Below are 22,746 nucleotides of genomic sequence, written 5' to 3'. Positions count from 1 at the left end.
CTGCTGACTGTAGTAACTCGTGCCACATGCCACCTTTTAATACGCCAGAAGAAAACCACAGGCGCCCCACTTTCTTTGACAGCTACATCCTTTACTTCCTCCGTCATGACACATGGACGGCTGCCATTCATTCTTTCTATTTCGCGGCCTTAAAGGGTGATCACTTAATCCTCGCGAAATAGCGCTAACCGTCGGATCCTTTCTCAAGTTGATCGGCGTTTACTGGGCCCGACACTTTAGAATGAAATAATACAAGGCGAAATTTTTTCAAATAATCAACGTAACCGCCTAGGTAAATAACAAGGGGGGGACACATCCTACGACCCCACGACCCATGACCTAAGTGAAATAAAGTAACGGCAAAATAGAAACTAGAGGGTTTAACACAAAAAGATAAGGTCTAAAACTTAAAAAACCCTTAAACCCTCTAAGTTTAGGACAAAGCTGAAGCGCTTGGGATTACACCCTATTCAAAAATTTTCAAGGTACCACAACCAATTATGGGGAAAGAAGAACCGAATTTTAAAACAGTGATAACAGCGGCTCTGACTGGGGATGGTTGATTGCGAGATCAACACAAGAAAACTCAGAAACTCTGGAGAAACAGACCAAAACACAGACCAAAACCAGGAAAGCAGGAAAGAAAACAAAATATGTACAAACAAAGGACCTACCGCACATGGACATTAAGAGAAATAATGCTTCAGGAATTGTCCATGCACTGGAAATTCCTGCATTTCATTACTCATATTCTTCAAAAAATATGAATCTTTACCATTCAGGTCACAAACCACAAAAGGGCCAATCCATAATGATTCAAATTTTTTATGTTTTCCTTTATCCTGCCCTTTTGCATTCCACTAAAGAACCATGTCATCAATTTGAAACTTCCTTAATGATGTCCTTTTATCAAAAAGATATTTTGACTGTAACTGGAGCTTCTGATTTTTCTTATGGGCAGAAGTTCTAAGCTCCTCCACTTCTACAATTTGGATCATTCTATTCTCCATTGGTTCAGATATTTCCATGTTCTCTTCTTGCAAAAACTTGTACACTAGAAGAAGGTTATTTACCAGTAATCTGGCTTGGGTACCATAAACCAACTCAAAAGGTGACATTCCAATGGATTTTTTAATTGTTATTCTATCTGCCCACAGAGCTAATTTCAACTTTTGATCCCAAGACCTCTTGTTTTCTTCTAAAATTTTCTTGATGATATTTAACAAGCTTTTGTTGCTGGATTCTTCTTGTCCATTCCCCTGAGGGTGATAAGGTGATGAGTATGACATGAGTATACCATGACTATTGCAAAAACCTACAAATTCTTTTGATCTAAAACACATAGCATTATCCATTACCAATTTTGCAGGTGTTCCAAATCTAGTCACAATATTATCCATCAGGAAATCAATGACAATTTTACTAGTAGCTCTTCTCGTGGGAATAGCTTCTATCCATTTGGTAAAATAATCTATGGCCACTATAATCCATCCATGACCTCTTCCTAACTTCTCAACAATTTCTCCAATAAAATCAATGCCCCATTGGACAAAAGGAGCTTCTACAGAGACTAGATTTAGGGGTAAGGCTCCTTCATACTTGAGCTTAGAAGAAAATCTTTGACATGGATCACATCTTTGAACATATGCATGGGTATCTTTAAATAAGGTAGGCCAATAATACCCAGCCCGTATTATCTTACCAGCAGTAGTCTTAGCAGAATAGTGACCTCCACATACTCCATCATGCATTTCAATCAACACCTGTTTAGCTTGGAAATCATCCAAACACATTAGCAATTCTCCATCTCTTTTTCTCCAAAAGAGATCACCTTGGATGAGCACATACTTTTGAGACTTGAGCTTTAAAGTTCTTTTTTGGTTGTGTGTCATTTCTTCTGGCAATATGTTACCTTTCAATACTTGGATTATCTCTATGTACCATGGTTGTCTCTCAATACTAGTAACCAAAGTATCTTTAACCTCAACATTGTTTACCTCTACATTCATGAGATTTGACTCAGTCATGAGCTTAGCCAAACCTAACCCTCTCACCAATTTAGTGATCTTTATTTCCAAATTGAACTCTTGAATTCTATTGATCCATCTACATCTCTTCCCAGTAACCTCAGACTTAGACAAAATATCTTTAACTGCAGCATGTGGAACATAGGCAATGACATTTGCATTTACTAGATATGGCCTAAAAGCTTTAATAGCTTTAACCAAGGCATAAACTTGTTTCTCCATGGTTTCATATTTTAGTTCTGCCGCTTGCAAAGATTTACTATAGAAAGCTATGGGATGTTCATATCCTTCATTGTCCTTTTGCAGTAATACTGCAGCCACCGTGTGATATGAGGCAAAAGAAAACAGAGAAAAAGGCTTACCATAATCCGGGGATTTCAACACTGGTGCTTCCTGAATTGCCTTCTTAATCTCGTCAAAATCTTTTGAAGCTTCTTGATCCCAATGAAACTTTGCGTCCTTCTTGAGCAACTTGACAATAGGCTTCACTATCTCAGCAAAGTTTGCAATGAACCTCCTGACAAAATTCACTTTGCCTAAAAAAGACTGGATTCCTTTCACATTTCTAGGTTCAGACACTCTGTTGATTGCTTCAATTCTTTCAGGGTCTATTCTTATCCCTTCCTTAGAAACTATGTGGCCCAACAACTTTCATTCGGTGACCCCAAAATGACATTTTTTGGGATTCAATGATACACCAAATTCCAAAGCTTTATCAAACACCTTCTCTAGATGTCCACAATGATCATCAGCTTTCTTTCAAAAACAAGTTAAGTCATCTTGGTAAACCACCATAATGATATTTATGAATTCCTTAAAAGCCACATCCATAGCTCTCTGAAATGTAGCTCCTGCATTTTTCAATCCAAATGGCATTCTCACATATACATAGGTTCCCCATGGAGTAGTGAAAGTTGTTTTAAACTGTTCAGACTCCTTTACCAACACTTGATTATATCTTGAGAAACCATCCATCATGGATAAAAGATCACATCCTGTCACTCTTTGTAGCATTGCTTCCATATTTGGGGATGAATAATTATCTTTTAGAGAAGCAACATTAAGATTCCTAAAATCAACACACAATCTGATGTCTCCATTTTTCTTTCTTACTGGGACCAGATTAGAGACCCATGAAGAATGTCTTATTGGTTTGATAATCCCCCCTTCTCTCAATTTAGTCAACTCTTGTTGCATTTTTGTTTCTAACAAGGGGTTAATAGGTCTCTGTTTTTGTCTAAAAAGCTTAGCATCTGGAAGTAAGGGAACTTCGTGCTGAAAAAGATCTTGTCTATACGCCTTTAGGTCTTCATAAGACCAAGCAAAAACATGCTTATACCTTTTCAATAAATTGATAAGGTTAGTCCTAACATGAGGGGGTAACTTCTTTCCAATATATACCAACTTGGGGGATGATTCTGTCCCCAGGTTGACCTCCTCCAACTCTTCTAACTTGGTGGTAGATTGCTGGTGTAAATGACTGTCATTATAACTAAACATACTTTCTAACTCCACCAACCCTTTAGGTATCTCGTTAGTTTCCAACTGGACAATATCATTTCCAAACACTGTCTCTCTATCGTCCACCACTTCCACCAATGCATTGCAATCAATTTTTTTTCCATCATAATCATCAACACATTGGATGAACCTAAGAATATCTTCATCATCAGCAAAAACTTGCCAATTATATACATTATCAGGGATAGCAGGCCTAGCTTTTATTTCCACAGTGGAAATACCAGTTAGTGTTGCATCATCATTTTTTAAAGCAACATTAGCTAGGAAATCTGCCATAATATTTTTTGTTCGCTCTATCCAGTTGATAGAAAAGGCATCAAAATATTCAATAACATCCCGAACAGCATGCTTATATTGCTTCAATTTATCATTCTTGGATGCATATTTAGATCTTACCTGAGAGACAACCAGCTCTGAATCACCCATCACTTTCAATAGTCGGATTCCATGCCTTTTTGCAACCTCAAGTCCTAATAATAGGGCTTCATACTCTGCAGTATTATTTGTGCACTGGAATGCCAATAAAAATGAATATTTAAAAGTTATACCTGATGGGGATACAAAAAGAACCCCTGCTCCAGACCCTTCTTTGGAGCAAGCTCCATCAAAATACATCTGCCACAACCCATATTGTTGTGCTTGTAGCTCGACTACAATTGGGTCAGTGTTCTTCAATTGAGGTGATACTGGCTGAATTCTGAAGTTATCTAAATCCACATCAATCATACAATTAAGCATACTAGGGTCCACATTTTCAATTACCTTAGGAGCTCGTGGCTCCCTGTATAGTTTGACCTGATTGCCACCAATAGGAATAGTAGCATAAGACAAATCCAGTTGAACATTTCCCCCCACTGTTGCTGCCCACTGCCTAGAAAGTAACATGCCATAGTGGGGTTTAGTATCAGTAACAATAACATCCATTTTATAAGTGGCTTTAGGAAACACAGCTATTTTTACTTCTACATCTTTCATTATACCTATCACAGGCACTTCTTTGTTATCCATGGCATAACATTTCCCATACACAGTAGTTACTGATAATCCTAATTCTTTCATAACACCATAGGGCATTACATTAGCAGCTGCTCCTGAATCTATCATGCAATTTTTAATTAACCAGTTATTGACTAACAAGGTAACATAGAAGGGATCCACCTGAGAAGGCTCCTGAGTAATAGTGGTTCCAACATATACCTCTGGGGTTTGGAACTCTTGACCCTTTCCAACTCTATCTGAACCAGTGGGTAATACTGAGTCACCATCAGATATACCAGAAAATAGAGACAAAGCTGCATCCTTGTGTTCTTTATCTTTAGTAATTCTATTAATGGGACAGTGACTTTCATTTGAGTTAAAGCTTGGGCCATATCAAAAGTACAATTATTACATTTTTCAGTATTAACCTTAACCTTTTCTGCTTTGAGTTGACTGGCTCTTTTCACTATTTCTGCCTTTTGTACATCACCAGCATTTTTGGCATCTATTCTTTTAGATAAATCTTTAACTTGTTCCTCTTTTTCTTGACTAGCTTTAAGAATAGCAGTAGTACTGCTTGATGCTCCTTTCTTTGTGACTTCTTTTACAAACATAGAACCTGGTTCACCTTGATCAGTGTCTCTCTTGGTGCTTCTCAAATTGTAGTTATGTTTTGCTTTGGTGATTGCAGCCTTAGTGAGATTTTTAACTTCTTCTTCACTAGGCCTCCTAAGATAAACTTCTTCATCTTCAATTGTTACCACATTCAATGTAGGATGCCAACCTAAGGCTAATTGTCCTTGCACTAACCTTTCATTATCTAGCACATCACTGTATTCACTTTGCATAGATTCCTCATCACTTTCTATGATAGCTTCAAACATATTAATGTCAGGCTCTGCTTCTGGTCTCATGGATTCTTCCAGAGCTTGAGCCACTGCACACTGATGGGGAGAATGTGGTCCATCACAAGCAATACACCAAGGAGTATTTTCTATATTATTAATAGTTTTTCCTTTTAAAGGATCTGGTGTATCTTGACTTTGGGTGATTTTAGGCTTCTCAACTTGGGGCTTACCATCCTTCCAATTTGTATTGTATGGCATATCATGTAATCTAGGAGGTCTATCTTGCCAATTATAGTGGGGCTTATCATTTTTGTTGACCTTAGCAGTCAAATCTTTCATGGCAATAACCAGTTTTTCTATTTTATCCTCCTCTTTAGCAACTTTGTTAGGTTGTTGTTTGGTTTCATGCCATAATCTTCCATCTGTCCTTCTTCCTAATTTTCCAGATTCCTTTCTATTACTTTCTACATTTATGGCAATTCTAAAGGCATCCCTCAGGCTATGAGGATTTTTATCTCTCAAGATATAAGCCATCTTGGAATCAAATGCATTATAATATGTATTAAGGCACATGTTGTCTTCTAGCCTCATTACTTGATACAATCTATGCATAGCTTTCTGGAACCTAACATTGAGATCAGTGACTATTTCGTTTTCAGATTTTCTAATGTTATTGAACTCATTCAGCATGAAACTCACATTAGTCTTATCACCATATTGTTCTTGAAAGCAATTTTTGAACTCTTCCCATGAACCTATGCTAGCTACTGGAAGACCTCTGTACCAATCTCTTGCATCATCAACCAGGGATTGCACAAACAGTTTCATAATGACATCTTCATCTGCTATCTCATAATCATTTATCAGATCCCCAAAAGTTTTCAGATGTTCCTCAGCACTGACTGCATTATTCCCAGCAAACTTATGGAGTTTATCTCTTAGCTCAGTGGGAACATGATTTGGATATCCTGGGATCCCATCAAAAAACAATTGCCTATATTGTTCTAGATTAATTGGCCTTCTTTGAAAAGGGGAAACAGTATTATTATTTCCCATGATCATTTTAGCTTTTGGGACTAGAGATTGAGATGTTTGGGTGTACTGTTTATTTGAAGGTATCTGGCTTGCTAAGGCAATGTTAGTATGTACTGCAGGTTGAGTATTGACCTGAGGAAAAGAGATGTGTTGGGGATTAGGCTTGCTAAGATCTTCCGATGGGAATGTAATAGGGGGAGCTTTTAAGTAGTTAATCTTTCTTTTAACTTCCTGATTTGCTGCTTCTAACTCAGCCTTTTCCAATTCCATTTGGAGGTCTTCCTTTTCCTTTCTCATCCTTTCCATCTCTCTCTCATGCGCTAGGATCCTATGAGAAATCCCTTCTGTAGTTTTAGACTCTACTTCATCATCTACCCATATCTGTTTCCCTTTGTCTAAATTAACTTTAGGAGGCTGGGAGTCATTAGATACTTCCTTACTTGGTTGGGCTACTGACTTAGAAGCTGGTCTAATCTTAGGGATTAGGATCTCCCTAATCACTGGGCCTTCCTCATCACCTTTTTCTTTTTCCTTAGCAAGCACTTCAAGATCAGCTATCTGTCTAAGAAGCCTATCTCTCTCCATTATTTTGGCTTTAACTTCTTTTTCCTTATTTGCCTCCTTTTGGGCTCTTAGGGATATTAAATGATGAACTCTTTTGTTTAACTCTTCAATCTCTTGAGACATTTTATCTTCATCAGGATAATTTTCTTCAGAGTCTAATGCATTAATTTGATCTATGTCAATCAGACTAATGTTCCCATCTATTGTCCTAGGAACAGAGTGCCTAATTGCATTTGAACTGGTTCTATCTTTTGTAGAAACACTAACATGAGATAGGTCTCGACTTAGAATAAGTACATCATTAATATTTCCAAATAATCCTGAATGGAAACCTAAAATATCTTGCTTTGAATCTCTAGAAGATGAATTTGAGTTTGCATAAATAGGTCGATCAGGCATCTTACCAGTATTGTTATTTTTCTACACCCACGCAGCATTTGATGGCTCATGCATCACAGATCTCTTCTGGCCTCTTCGTGACTGTTCTGGCAGACCTTCTTGCAAGGTTTCACGAGGATGTTTCTTCATGAATGATCTTGTGTTCTTATTTCCTTGCATCTTGCTTATCTTTCTTTTAGAGAGTTTATATCTCATAAGTACTGGTTCAAAAGTAATAGAGTCGCCACCCACAAAACTATGGGAAAGATAAAAACAAGCAGTCTTGCTCACAAACACAACAATACTCTCCACAAACCTCTGCGCAGATCCGTATCTTTATCTTTGTTATAACTGTTCCCCAGTAGAGTCGCCACTTTTGTTGTCCTCAAAATCTGATTCCCTTCAATGTCCTTAGAGTAACATGATTTAAATTGGGTGCAGAAGAGGCATTAAAGATAAGGAAATTTTAGAGACAACATATGACAAGGTTTGATTGAACCTTCTACACTTCGGGCTTCCTTGGAGCCCAGGTGGGTATACCTTTGTGAAGTAATTTCACTATTTAAACAATAAATCCATAGCAAACCGGTCCAGAAAACTAGTGAATTTATTCACCTTGAGATTAACTGAAAACAAAGAATGAAACGATACTTAACTTCAGCATATTTGATCAACAAAGTATGCAATAAATAGCTTCGATTTATACCAGTGCTTTATCCAAGGTTACAGAGTCACCTAAACTCAAATCAAACTCCTGAAACAAGATATCTTTATGCCTCCCATCAGCTTGGTATCCACTAATCCTTGCATATGCCTAACACTTACAAGAATTCAATCACTTCAAACTAAACTATGGTCCTCAAAATTCAAACTTTCTCCCAAAGAATTTACTGGTAAGAGTGATCCTGCATATTTAATTTCCCTCCTAAAGAGAAAAGCTAAAAACCACCCATACTGAGACTGTCTTGCAATTTCAATCAAATGGAAAAATCCTGGATTGTTCAGAATGAAAACAGTAAATAAACTTGTGGACAAACTTGAAGACGACACAGAGTTTTACTCAAAACTGACGGCCTGTATATTGATATTTATTTGAAGAAATTTTACAAAAATTCTGATTCTCCATTAAACTTTGGAAAAGCTCAGATAACATTTCTGCAGAGTTTTCTTACAAAATTTTGTGATCCCTTTCCCTCTAGTCCTGGTATCCATTTATAACAACATGGATGCACAAAGCTTCGGACTTCTTGAGGAGACTTTGTTACAATTATTTCCAAAATTGATGAGGTTACAATTTTTACGTGAAACAGTTATGCGCTCCTTTCTGCCTCTGCGGTCTGTTCAACAGGTTGTTCGGTTGCAACCTCTTCTGGCTTTTCAGGGGTGCTCTCCAACTACTCCAGATCATGGGTGGAATATTTAACTCATCACTCATTATATGTCTCTTCTATCGGCCATGAAAAACTAATCACATCATTTTTAACTTTAGTCAACCTTTTCCAAGAATTTCTCAGTTTGTTGACTTCTGAGTTAAGAAAACTATAATGTGATTTAATTCTTTCTATTTCCTGTATGGTTATAACAAAGAAAGAGGTATCATCAAGATCAATGATTCCCTTGACCCTTGCTGACAACTTGGCTTTTATCTTATTGAGCCATATTTGCTTATCTTTCAGCTGATCTGGATTGGCAAAAATTCCTGGGAGCAACTCAAAAACTTGATCAGTGTATTCCTTCTTACATAGATTGACCTTCCTATCCACATTGTCTACATCTGCAGCCAATTGCATTAAAACTTTAGCAACATTAGAGGTAGATTTTATAATGGGATTGGCCCTTGCTTCATCACAGGAAACACACATGAACTCTAAATCTTGCTCCCTAGGCCTCCATCTGTCAAAAATGGGTGTCAAAATGGCCTTATCTCTCCTTAATTCATTCCATACTTCCATGACCTTTCCCACACTATTGTAAAGCAGTGAGGCATTTATAGTGTCTGGAAAACTGGAGATTGTGGCTTTTATTTTCTCCTCATACTTCCCCGCATAAAAAGCCTGAGCTTGCTTTAGGCTCTCCAATTCTTTGGGAGTTATCTCAATCATTTGGGAGCTGGAAGGCGCAGGAGATGGTGGGAGCTCAATAATGGGGCTAGTAGGTGGAGGTCTTGCAGGAGAAGAGGTAATCATCAATGTTGAAGACTCACCTTGTTGGTGTTGTCCCATCAACTGGCTCTGCAATTTGGCAATGATGCTATCTTTGCCTCTTACCTCCTCCTTGACACTGTCATAGGCCTTTAAAATTTTTTCCAATTTAATCTGGAGGGCCTCCTTTTCTTTGGCTTCCTTTTTAGCCACTGCAACACTGAATTTGGCAGTCTCTAACACAGTGCTAGCAGCGTCTACTACCCCTGTACTCTCTACTCTTTTAATCATCAATCCACCAAGGTGACTTGTCCCTGAGGTGTCTCTACCTTTCTTGTCCTCATTTCTTTTGAGGGACCACATGACTAGTGCAGCATTGTCCTTACTAAATGTAACACCTTCCATGGGTTTAGTCTCCTTTCTTACTGCATCTAGTACCAAAGCTTTAGCAATATTCCATTCTGGTAAAATGAGCACTCCAGCTTGTGCTACTAGATCCCTTCCCTGTTCAGGAGTGATGGTTTTGAATTCTTCCATCATCTTCTTTTTTATTTCTTCCTCCACTGAGGTTGGATCTTTGTTGGGCTGCTCTGCCTTTTTTGTTTCACATCTAGCATTATATTTACCTATATGCTGCTTCCAGACAAATTGCATGAATGCTTCAGATGTGACAAAGTTATCATCAGCTAAAAAAGCACTACTGGCCTTCTTTATCTCAGGGTCCCACTCCTAGCCTTTAAGTTCAGTTGAGGTGATATCCATTTGTGCTTCAGTGAGCTCTTCTAGCATCCCTTCTTCCACTTCATCATAAGTGTATGCAATCTCTCCCAAGCTGCCCAACTGCGAGAGGTATTCAGTTGCTGCTTGTTCATCTCCTATGTGGAGAGGGGATTGGGATGGGGAATACAAGGGTGTATCTGATTGCACTTCCTTCCCCACCCTTTGCTTCTTTGGGCTATCCTGGATGTCAATGACATCTTGTACCTTCCTCTTTCCTTTGGATGAAGAGGGCTCCGCTGTTGTAGGCACCAGCACACTGTAACCTGCTTTCTTATGCAGGGTGTAGTCACCAGGAGGGATTGCTTTAGTTGAAGTTGACTTGCCTAAAATCATTCTTTCCTTTTCAGGGTTACTCTTAATTATAGCTTCCCTCTTCTCCTTTAATGTTTGCATCACATCTTCAAAGCAAACAATCAAAAATTTTATTTTTTCTTCCAATGGGAAGAAACTAGACAATGGGTCATAGCTAGCATCAAACTGATGCACAAAATCCAAGGCTTTCTTGTAAGCCACCCATTTTTCTTTCCTCAACTCTCGTTCATCTAAATCAAATTCATTCCTGATGAGGTCTTCAAGAAAGTGGAATTGATGAGGCCTACCTCTGCATGCTACCTTCTTCCGGAACACACCATTGTAGAAGTCCTCTAGATCAGCACATCTGGACACTGTAGTGGATAAATGGTAGGGTTTGAGGAAATCCTCAAAACAATTCCAGCCTCCCTTTGTAATTACAAATTGATGGGCTATTGTAGCTGTAGGGAAAATAGTCCCTTTACCTCTGCCTGTTAGCTTTGCCTCTTGTAGGCCACCAATTTGTCTAAGGATCTCTGCTATTCCCACTTTGAGAGGGACCTGGTAGGGTAACAAAAATGGGGTGCCTCTGAAACCAAAAAATTTGAAAACTGTTGGGGACTGTTGGGTGCCTCTGCGAATTCTTTTGGCCTTAAGAATTCCAGAAGAACCTTGGGGACTCTTGGGTTGTCAGAGCAAAGGAGAGTCCTTATTTTGGATGCAAAATATTTATCGAACTTTAGGAAACTAGTATCCTCTCTGTCACATGACAACACAATGCTCCATAGTTGTACTGGCATCTTCTCTCCTTCCTTCTCTTTTACCAGGTCCATTCCACAAGCAAAATAATCACCACCTTTGAAGAGAAAAAGGTGCATCAAGAGTGAGTACCATCCGAATGGCCTATCCACCTTCCCATTTTTTATTCCTATCAACCCTCCATAGATAGCATCGGCAATATAAGAAGCATAATCAAATGTGATAGCAAGAGAAGGATTCAAAATTTGAACAATCATTAACAAGTAATGGTTTGGCATATTTGATTCAGCATCCTCTCCTAGAACTTGGCAAAGTGCCCAATACATTCCTTTAGCCCTTAAGGTGAACATACTCAATGAAAAAGGCTCTTGTGTGTTGGGCCCTACAACTGCTAACCCTCCTATTTTTAGGAAAAGTTCTTTAAGAGGCCCATTCCTAAGATGACTTCTCTGTGCACTGTATACTTGGGCTAACTGTGTGAAATTTATGGGTTCCAGGAAGTTTGTGAACTCATTGAGCCCAAAAGCTGTTCTTAATTCCTCTGCATTGATTTCCACAAGGGTTTTCCCATTAACATCCCGGATGCATCTTGTGACTGAATCATAGTTCAATGCCATTTGGGTTAACAAGTCTGTATCCATGAACACCCCTGGGACTACCAATTTCCTGACATCTAGTTCCCAAATGCTATTTTGAGGAGCAGGAGAATTCCTCATCCCAAATCCTACTCTGAATAGCCCCAACCCAAACAGTCCAACCTGTGGGTCTCTTAACCAATTACCTTTGTCATATAATCCTTCTCCTATCTTTAGACGGGGAGCCCTGGGTACTAACTCTTTGGCCTTTGATGCCTGGTTAGTTGACAACGTCAACTATTCTAAAAAATCATCATATACACTTCTTTCTAGATAATCAACCTTACCAGAAAATTCCCTTTTAGGAGCCATTGGAAAATACAAGAAAATGAAAACACTCTTAAACAATCCTGCAATGCGAGAATGATTTTATCTAAAAGCCAGACAAGAATTGCTTCAAAACATGAGAGAACCTGATGCTTGCTTGAAGGAAATTGCTCTGTAACTGAACCGCTTGCTCTGTATCGGAAAAGGATAACTCTACGTTTGCTCTTCTACAAAATCCTTTTAAAAGATATCCTTACTTGGTTGTTAGGAAATCAAATGCTTGTACTCTGAGCCTTAACTATAACATTGATTCTGCATGCTTCGGCCGTCCCTTCAAAATCGAATTCATACGAGAATTCATATTTTAGCTCCAACGGGTCGCAGCCTTCCTGCAAGTGTCTTACTGTTAATTTCATTTTTGACGGCTTTGTCTCTAGTCTGGGTCTCGTTTTCTATTGGCTACATAATACCACGCGGCATCTGACCATTGGCTTAGAAAATCCCTTCACATTCTGTTTTGATACTGGGCGAATGTCTCCCTTTATACTGTGGCGGGCCCATATTTTTCCCTTTCGGCCACGTCATCATCATGACACGTGGATGGCCCTCGTTAACTCTCACTATTTCATAGCCTTAAGAAGTGAGCACCTCACCCTTGTGAAATAGCGCGGGCCGTTGGATCATCCTTCAAGTTGATCACTTTTTAATCCTTCGAAAAGGTTCTCAAGAATGGTGGGCCCGCTGAGTCATCACTAACACCTGGCACCTAGTCACCTGTTGTGCTGATTTGTCACTCTGTCACTTGCCAGAAGAAAAACCATGGGGGGTCCCACTTTCGTCTCAACAGGCTGTTTCTTACGTCATCATCAAGACACGTGAACGGCGGACATTCATTCTCGCTATTTCATGGCCTTAAAGGGTGAGCACTTTACCCTTGCAAAATAGCGCCGACCATCAGATCATTTCTGTAGTCGATCGGTATTTGACCCCTTGAGAAGGCTCTCAGAAAGGGTGGGCCCACGGACACATCATCGACATATGGCGCCTTGTCACTTTCGGAGCTGACTTGTCAATTTCTCATTTGTCAAACAGGAACCATAGGGACCCACAGTTTCCTTTTAGACCGCGTGTCATCAAGACACGTGGATGGTCCTTGTTCATTTTCGCTATTTCGCGGCCTTAAGAAGTGAGCATCTCACCCTTGCGAAATAGCGTGGGCCGTTAGATCATATTTCAAATTGATCAGCATTTAAGCCCCTTTTAAAGGCTTTCAGAAGAGGGGGGCCCACAAACATGCAATGGACACCTGGCGCCTTGTCACTTTCGGAGCTGAGCTATCAATTTCTCATTTGCTGGAAGGAGCCACGGGGTCTCAACAAATTGTTAAGAGCTGTCCCAGCCAAGTCATCTCTGGGGCCCACTTCGAACCTTTAATCCTAACCTGCTGACTGTAGTGACTCATGCCACATGCCACCTTTTAATACGCCAGAAGAAAACCATGGGGGCCCCACTTTCTTTGACAGCTACATCCTTTACTTCCTCCGTCATGACACATGGACGGCTACCATTCATTTTTGCTATTTCGCGGCCTTAAAGGGTGATCACTTAACCCTCGCGAAATAGCACCAACCGTCGGATCCTTTCTCAAGTTGATCGGCGTTGACTAGGCCTGACACTTTAGAATGAAATAATACAAGGCGAAATTTTTTCAAATAATCAACGTAACCGCCTAGGTAAATAACAAGGGGGGGACACATCCTACGACCCCACGACCCATGACCTAAGTGAAATAAAGTAATGGCAAAATAGAAACCAGAGGGTTTAACACAAAAAGATAAGGTCTAAAACTTAAAAAACCCTTAAACCCTCTAAGTTTATGACAAAGCTGAAGCGCTTGGGATTACACCCTATTCAAAAATTTTCAAGGTACCACAGCCAATTATGGGGAAAGAAGAACCGAATTTTAAAACAGTGATAACACTATCTATCTATCAAATCAAATTGAAGCAATCATTATCTATTTATCCAATCAAACTGAAGCAATCTATGCTAACTATCTATCAAATCAAACTAAAGAAATCTATGCTCTCTATCTATCAAATCAAATTGAAGCAACTTAAGCTATCAAATCATTTTAAAACCTATCAATCATAGTTTTCTATCAATCACTAAGTTCAATCAAAACTTTGCTAAGCTCTTACATCAAAAACTAAATCGGTTTCTTAGAGCTACTCAAGCTAATCAAATCAAATCTATCAAATCAAATCAATCAAATCAAATCTATCAAATCAAATCTATCAATCAAACCTATCAAATCACATCTATTGATCAAAGCTATTCAGATCAAATCTATCTGATCAAATCAATCAAATCAAATCTATCAATCAAACCTATCAAACCACATCTATCGATCAAAGCTAATCAAATCAAATCTATCGATCAAATCTATCAATCAAATCACATCTATCAATCAACTATCAATCAAATTTATTGATCAAACCTATCAATCAAATGATAACATAATCAACCAAGCTTTCTATCCAATAGTATCATGCAATCACTCAATCAAGTCCCTATTTCATCATCAATGCATATTAAATATGTTAAATCTAATCATCAAAGTGATTTTTAGCCTTTGCACTTATCAAAAATATCAAATTTAAGCAAAAGTGCTATCCTACTGAGCATTTGCGCTAAACTACAACAAATGCACTAAACCTAAATGCATTTGTGCTAACTTAGTGCATATGCGCTATCTTTTTGAACAAATATGCTAAATCTATAAGCATACGCACTAACCCATGCAAAAATGCTACCTTCTTGAGAAAAGTGCTAACAAACGATGCATTTGCGCTATCCTATGTGTAAGCGCTAACAACTTTAACATATGTGCTAACAGAAAGAGCATATGTGCTAAAACAAATTGCATATGTGTTAAAACAAATTGCAAGTACACTAACCTAACGCCGAAAAAATTCAAAAAATTTTCAAAATTCAAAAATCCACCTAAAACATGAAAATTTGAACGAAAACTTGAAAATAAAGCTCGAGATAAAATACATACCGGATACCCATACTCGGCAGGTTGCTGATAATGCCGAACATGCTCAAAATGATAGTTCTCCACAGGAATCACCATTTCACCATCTCAGCAAGAATATTTTCTCCACAAGCTGACAAGGATAACAATGAAGTTAAAATTAGCCTTGGTTAATTTTATATTTACTATTTCAAGAGTAATTAATTTCAATGGGGAAATTTTATTTGTTTTTTACAAATGAATTTAATTGACTGAATTTTTATCAAATTATCATGAGATTAATCGTTCCAACTAGAATTTTCGATAATTTCATGATCAATCTCTTGAGGGGGCACATTATCAGGATTTTCAATCTCCATCAGGCGCACTATCGAGACTTGATTTAATCTTTGAAACAATGTTGTCTTGACATCATTTCAAAGAGGGGCAAAATGTATACACATAAAAATTGGCTATGAGAAATTAAATAAATATTTTATATTTATTTAATATTTATTCTTCTATTAAATAGTTAATTTGAAAAGATTAATTTATTTAATTCATTTTATGTCTTTTTATTAATTAATTTAATTGAAATATTTATTAATTCTTATTACTCTAATTAATTAAATATCTAATATTTAATTGTTCATCTAACCAAGTTAATTAAATATATAATATTTAATTATCTCCTCCAAGGAATTAAATATCTAACATTTAATGGTTATTCTCCTATCCTATAGTCTCAAATATTAAATAATTCTTAAATTATTTAATCCCTTTTCCAACTCAACCTTCATCTCCACTTCATCTTCCCTTTGCCAACTCATCAAACATGTGGCTAAAGAAATTAATATTTCTTAGATAGTAATTCATCATTTATCTTCAACTTCCAAATTTAATGAAAATTGTGTACGTACACATATTTCATAACCATTTCCTATATTCTCTCCAACACCCCCTACATCTTAGGAAGGAATTGAGCCCACTTGTCCTCTCATGCCTAAATCTTCTCTAACCATCCCTAGATTCTCTCAGTCAGCAACCTAGTCAAGGTGAGATGAGTGACACTTGTCTTCTCCTTCCCCCTTTCTCTCAACCTTCACCTTTTCTCATAGCCATTAAAATCTACGGATCTGATCATGACCGTTGATCTGAGCCACATCATGTAATCCTCTCAAATTCTATAAAATCAAGAGTTCAGTTGAGAGAGAGTTATTCTTAAAATTGATCATATGCATCCGTAAGTTTTTGAAGTAAGTAGGAAATAGCAAATAGTAATAGCAAATATCATATAGCATTTTAGCATAATCAGTTTTAGCATAATCATGTAGTATTTGCATATCATAGCATTAGTTAACTACAAGTTATTAGTCCATTCTTCATATACCATCGTGGAAGCCATCAATGCATTGTCTGAGAGCACACCATCTGCAAGCAGGAACAGTGGAGTTAGGACACAATGAGACATAAACCATGAAGGTAAAAATAGCATTTTTATTCAATATGTACTTCATGTAGTTTCATTGGTTGAATTTGGATTTCCTGTAGTATTTCCATTTGTATTTTGTGAAACTAACTTGTTATAGGTAACATTCTGAGGATGAAATTCAAGTCGACAAACATACTATCTATAGTAGTATCATCTAATTGTGGGTAAGGTTTCCCACCATGGTTTTTCCCCTTATAAGGTTTCCACATACAAATATTGGTGTTATGTGTTGTGGATGTTATTGTCTTTCTGTTTCATGCATTAATCTTTACCAGTACTGCAATTAACTGATAAACTGTCTACGTGCATCAAGTTTGGTTTACCGATATTAAGCATTAAGTTTGGTTAAGTTGTTTTTGGTTTAAATTCATTTGACAACTAATTCACCCCCCCTCTTAGTTATCTTTGGGACCTAACATTTCTTCGCCCAACAAATGTGGGATAATGCTCCTTTGCTTGGGAATGTGCATTTTTTGAAGGTTTTACTGGCCTTTTCTTGCTAATACATTCTATAGAAAGGTTTCATGTGGAGGGAGGAGCTGGGTGCTTTACCTAGCAAAAACATTTTACTTTGAGGCTTTCAAAGCCTTCACCCATACCATGCAAGGAGGGAAAATTTCTGTTTCTCCACCATGACAGGTAGAGGAGGATGCTAGCAATTTACACCTACCATTTGCCTTTGTTTAGGGCTTCAGTTCCTTCCAAAACCATGCAGGGGTATGAATTTGTTACAGTTGCTAACTTCACCTACTTTAAATTCCCTTCCCACACATCCATCTGCCACATAAGGGGATTGCTGCAATTGCTTTTTTTTAAAGTTTCAAATTTTGCCTCTTTCTCCATGGTGCAGGGAGGACATTGCATTGTTTTGGAATTTTTCCATCTTTTAACTGCTGCATGGGAGGACAATGGAATTTTCACCTGCCAAAGGTATTTGTTTGGGAAGTTTTAGTTTTCCCTCCACCAACACCACACACAACGAGATGGGAGATGTTGGGAAGGTTGTAGACTTTGGGATTTACACTTGCCAATGATATTTACTTGAAAGTTTCTAATTGCCCCCTCTGAACTTATATGTTGCCACTCCAAATGATTGCAAGGAGGACATTGCAATTTAATTGCATTTGTTGTTCACTATGCTGCCCATTTACCACTTTGCTGAAGGTTCTAATCCATCAATTGGATTTGCTGAGAATTTTTAATGGCTGCCCAAATTAGTCCATTCATTATTGGGCAATGTGGCATCTCATTGGAAATATGGCCAGCAACATCTAGTTCATCAAACACTTTTATTTTAATGGCTTATACATTTTCATTTCAAAACATTTGCTAGTATTGATATGCATCACCATGAATTAAGACCATTTCACAATAAAATTAATGCACAGGCATTTACCAGGTCGGGCCCCAAAGTGGGCCTGACTAAAAAAAATTCATTTTCATGCATTTGACCTTTGAAATGCCTCACGAACCTTAAACATACCTCTAGAATCGATCAACGCTATTTTCGGATCATTAAACTGAGTTTTGCAACTTTCAGGTGCCTGCGCCACATTTTCGCATTTAATCACAAAGATGTAATTTTCAAACTGGTCAAAACATCTTTCTGGACTTCGCCAATTGACAGGCGTGTACTCTGATATACAAACATAAACTCTGCCAAGTTATTTCTCAAGATGAATCTCAAGTGAAGAAATATTAATGGTCAAAGATGACCAACTGGCTTTGTCAGCACTGCGGACCTGATAAAGTCAATGCGTAGGGAATGCATGATGTCTTTCTTAAAAATATCAAACGATCTCCGTAGACCATCAAATCTGAGGCATAGGAACCTTGAAATACATATAATAACTTAGAATGATTAGTTTGACTAAGAATAAGATAGGGTACAAATAGTACGCTCATGAAAATAGCCACTTTAACTGATGTAGCAATGAAAATACAAAACACTGAATAAGGTGGCTCAAGAAACCCTTTTGAAAACTGATCAAATGGATTGGCAGGAGCTTGAAATTTGAAACATAGCTTGTCTTTTATACCTACAATAGCCTAGAAAAACATTCTGACATGACATTCACCGAGGCATCTTTTAAAAATGTACAAAGTAGGGCTCTTACTAGTAGCTAAAACAAGGACTTGTCAAACAACACAAACTGCAAACGGATTGAGATTGCTAAACTGAGCAGATGGATTCATAGAGACTTGAAATTTTGCATGGAGGTACACTTATATGCATACAATTTAGTGCACTTTAAATTTCAGTATGACAATCAACTGGGCAAAATATATAGGCACTCAAAGTAGGCTACTTAATAAAATTTGCATTTGCACCTATGATGGACTTTCAGCTCATCCCTTGAAATGGGTACTTGATAAACTAATCCAAACTGAAATCTAAAAGTTGCAGAACACTTCATAGGCCAAATGAAAGGTGTAAGATGCATTTCCCAAGCCTTACCCTTTGAAAATCAACTGGCTCCATTTTACCCTCTCTTTAACTAGGCCACCTGAATGAGATTAGGTGCCTTTTTGAAAATGAAATAGAAATTTTTTTGAAATGGGCCTCTCAAATTACTCAAATTTAATGAGTCCCAACATGTTTGATGGATCTAAGTATGCCTTCTAGAGCAGAAGAATGGAGACCTATATTTCCTCTCTTGGTTTTGATGTGTGGATGTTTGTCAAGAATGGGTATATTGTCCCTAGTGTTGCTCCCACTGATCCTGATGCCAAGGAGTATGAGAATAATGCAAAAGCTAAACATGCTATCTTGAGCGGGTTGTCTGATAATGAGTTTATCAAGGTCATGTACTATGCATCTGCCAATAAGACTTGGGATAAAATGCAGAGGTTATTTGAAGGAGATACAAAAGTCAAAGAGGCTAAGCTACAAGCACCAAGGGGCCAACTTGAAGGCATCAAGATGATGGATGATGAAAAGATTGTAGACTACCTTCACAAATTTGATGAAACTGTGAATACCATCAAAGGACTTGGGGAAGAAATTGAAGATGAGATCCTTGTCAAGAAGGTACTTAGGTCTCTTGCACCTAAGTATGATACAAAGGTTTCTGCCATAGAAGAAGCCAAGGATAAGATTTTTACAATGGATGAGCTTTTTGGGTCACTAATAGCCTATGAAATGAGAACAACCAATGATACATCCTTAAGGAAAGAGGTGACGTTCAACACCATCCAGAAGGGAAAAGAAGTAGTTGCTCATAAAGGATCCACTGAAGACTCTGATGCAGAGGTAGAAAACTTTGTTAGAAAGCTCAAAAGAGGATTCGACAAGTATAAAGGAAAGCTACCACTCAAATGTTTTAACTATGGTAAAGTTGGACACTTTGCTGCAAAATGTTCTTATAATGAAACTAGTGGAGATGAGTCAAGAGGGTTCAACAGATCTGCTGGCAAAGATAAAGAAAGAAATATCTACCGACAAGGAAGAAGAGGCTACAAGAAACAGAAAAACCTCTATATTATTGAGGATGATGCCTCAAATAAAGAAAGTGCATCACAAGATGACTACGATGAGTATGAAATAAAATTTAATCTCTTTATGGCACTTGAACTGATTGGTGAAGATGAGGAAGAAGAGGATATTGAGGTTGAAGTGGATTTAAAAGGTGAGCTTATAAGTGCTCTTGAGGAACTAAGTAAAACAAGAACAACTCAAGAAGGTCAAGCATGCTGCAGTAGATGAACAAGGTCTCTTGAAGCAATCCCTAGAAGAGTCCAGCCAAGTTATATCTGAATTGAAACTACAGCTAGAAGAAACCAAGAGGATATGTGAAGTTACATCCTCTGATCTGATGAAGATGGAAAAGGAGCATCAAGATCTGGAAGCAGAAATAGTGAAGCTTAAAAATGAGCTTGAAGAAAGTAAGGAATAGATAAAAGTGAGGAGGAAATATGAAGGCAACATCAAAGCCTTAGACAAGATTTTGAGCAAACAAAAACAATCCAAAGATACCGGTGGCTTAGGCTTTTAAGAAGGTAAAAGTTCAAACAATAAAGACACATTCGGTAAAGAAATACAATGCACCTCTTCAAATGAAGGTGAATAAAATAAGACATTCACTATAAGAAAGGATACCAGTAAAAAGACATATGTAGATGCTATTGGAAATTGCCACACAAACCATTAGACACAAGCAATGAACTGGAGGCTACATTCATTGCACCAACATGCAAATCCAAGGAGAAATGCAAGACTTGACAATGAAGGATTCACCAGAGTCAATGTTGGTATTATGGATGTGTTGCATTAGTTTTGTCATTGATGTCAACACTTGTCAACACTTGTGAACACTTATCAGCACTGAAGATCTTTGGTTATGTTCACCGACATGTTCAGTGACTTATGCACAGTCACTGGTATTTGGTTCACCAACAGGTTATATTGTTCATTGGCACTAAGGATGATCTATTATCATTTGGAGATTACTTGGTTATGTTGAAGACATTGTTTGGACACTTGGTTTTGGTGATTTGGCTATTGGTCTAATCAAGTTTGCATATTTTTTGTTACCGGCAAATAGGTCTAGGTTATGGACCGACAAGCGTTATCTATTCCAGATTAGCACGACACATTATGGAGATGATTTATTGATTGGTTATTATTGTAAATTCATTGAGCTGACATGATGCATCACATATTGATTCATTTGTAATTTATTTAATTGTAATATTCTTAGTGAGCCAACCTACACATTTGGTCTTAGGTTTTGGTATAGATGTAAGATCTCATCTATGAGATTGATAAATAGAAAATGTAATAAGTTATTACAAGGTTGTAATAAAGTATATGCGAATATAAGCAGAGCTATACACACATACATCATTTGAAGATTTAAGGAAGGTATGAAGAAGACAGTCAAAGCTTAAGCAGTACTGAATCTAGCATATGAAGATGTTATTTTGAGAAGTACATTATCATTGGATTTAACCATCCAATTGTAGTCAGTGTGACTCCTATTTTGTGATTGAGCAGTGAGCTCTAGGTAGTTGGCCTTTCTGTATGTGCAGACCCCATTTGTACACACATACTATCTATAGTAGTATCATCTGATTGTGAGTAAGGTTTCCCACCGTGGTTTTTCCCCTTATAGGGTTTCCACGTACAAATATCTATGTTATGTTTTGTGGATGTTATTTGTCTTTCTGTTTCATGCATTAAACTTTACTGATACTATTATTAACTATTAAACTGTGAACCGGCATTAAGTTTGGTTAAGTTATATTTGGGTTGAAATTAATTGACAACTGATTAACCCCCCCCCCTCTCAGTTGCCTCTGAGTCCTAACAATTGGTATCAGAGCTAAGTCCTATTTTTGCAGAAGTTTAACAGCTTGAGGAGATTCTATAGCAACTAATTATTCCAAGAAGGATACTCTAAAACTTGATGGAACTAACTATGGTATATGGAAGATCAGAATGGAGACACATCTGAATTGCATTGGAAAAGACATATGGGATGTTACAAAAAATGGCTATGTTGGTCCTACATAGAGGAAACCTAATCCACCTACCTTGGCTAAAGATCAGACGAAATAATTGCAAAGCAAGAGAAACACTTTTGAGCACATTATTGAATCAACAAATCATGGGATTATCAGACCGATCTACTGCTAAATCTATTTGGGATAAATTAGAGACATTGAATGAAGGTGATACCATTGTCAAAATTGCAAAACTAGAATGCTTCTGGGTCAGGTCTGAAAATTGAAGAACATGAAAGGATTGTTGACAAATGCACACTCCAATGAGAAATTGTAGGTGATCAAAGGTTTTGTCATTGATGGAAACCTTGCAATCATATGATATCGGTAAGACAAAGATACTGGCACTAGCATCAACAGACTCTACACCAACATACAGAACACTGACAATAAAAGGAAGGATACCGACACCTTAGCCGACTTTAATTTTGTTTAAAATGTATTTTGTAATTAATTGTAAAATCATTGTAAGCTGACATGGTGGATTGTAATATGACTCATATATG

This window comes from Cryptomeria japonica, chromosome 7 (assembly GCF_030272615.1).
Source record: "Cryptomeria japonica chromosome 7, Sugi_1.0, whole genome shotgun sequence".
NCBI lineage: Eukaryota > Viridiplantae > Streptophyta > Pinopsida > Cupressales > Cupressaceae > Cryptomeria > Cryptomeria japonica.
This window is presented reverse-complemented; position numbering follows the sequence as displayed.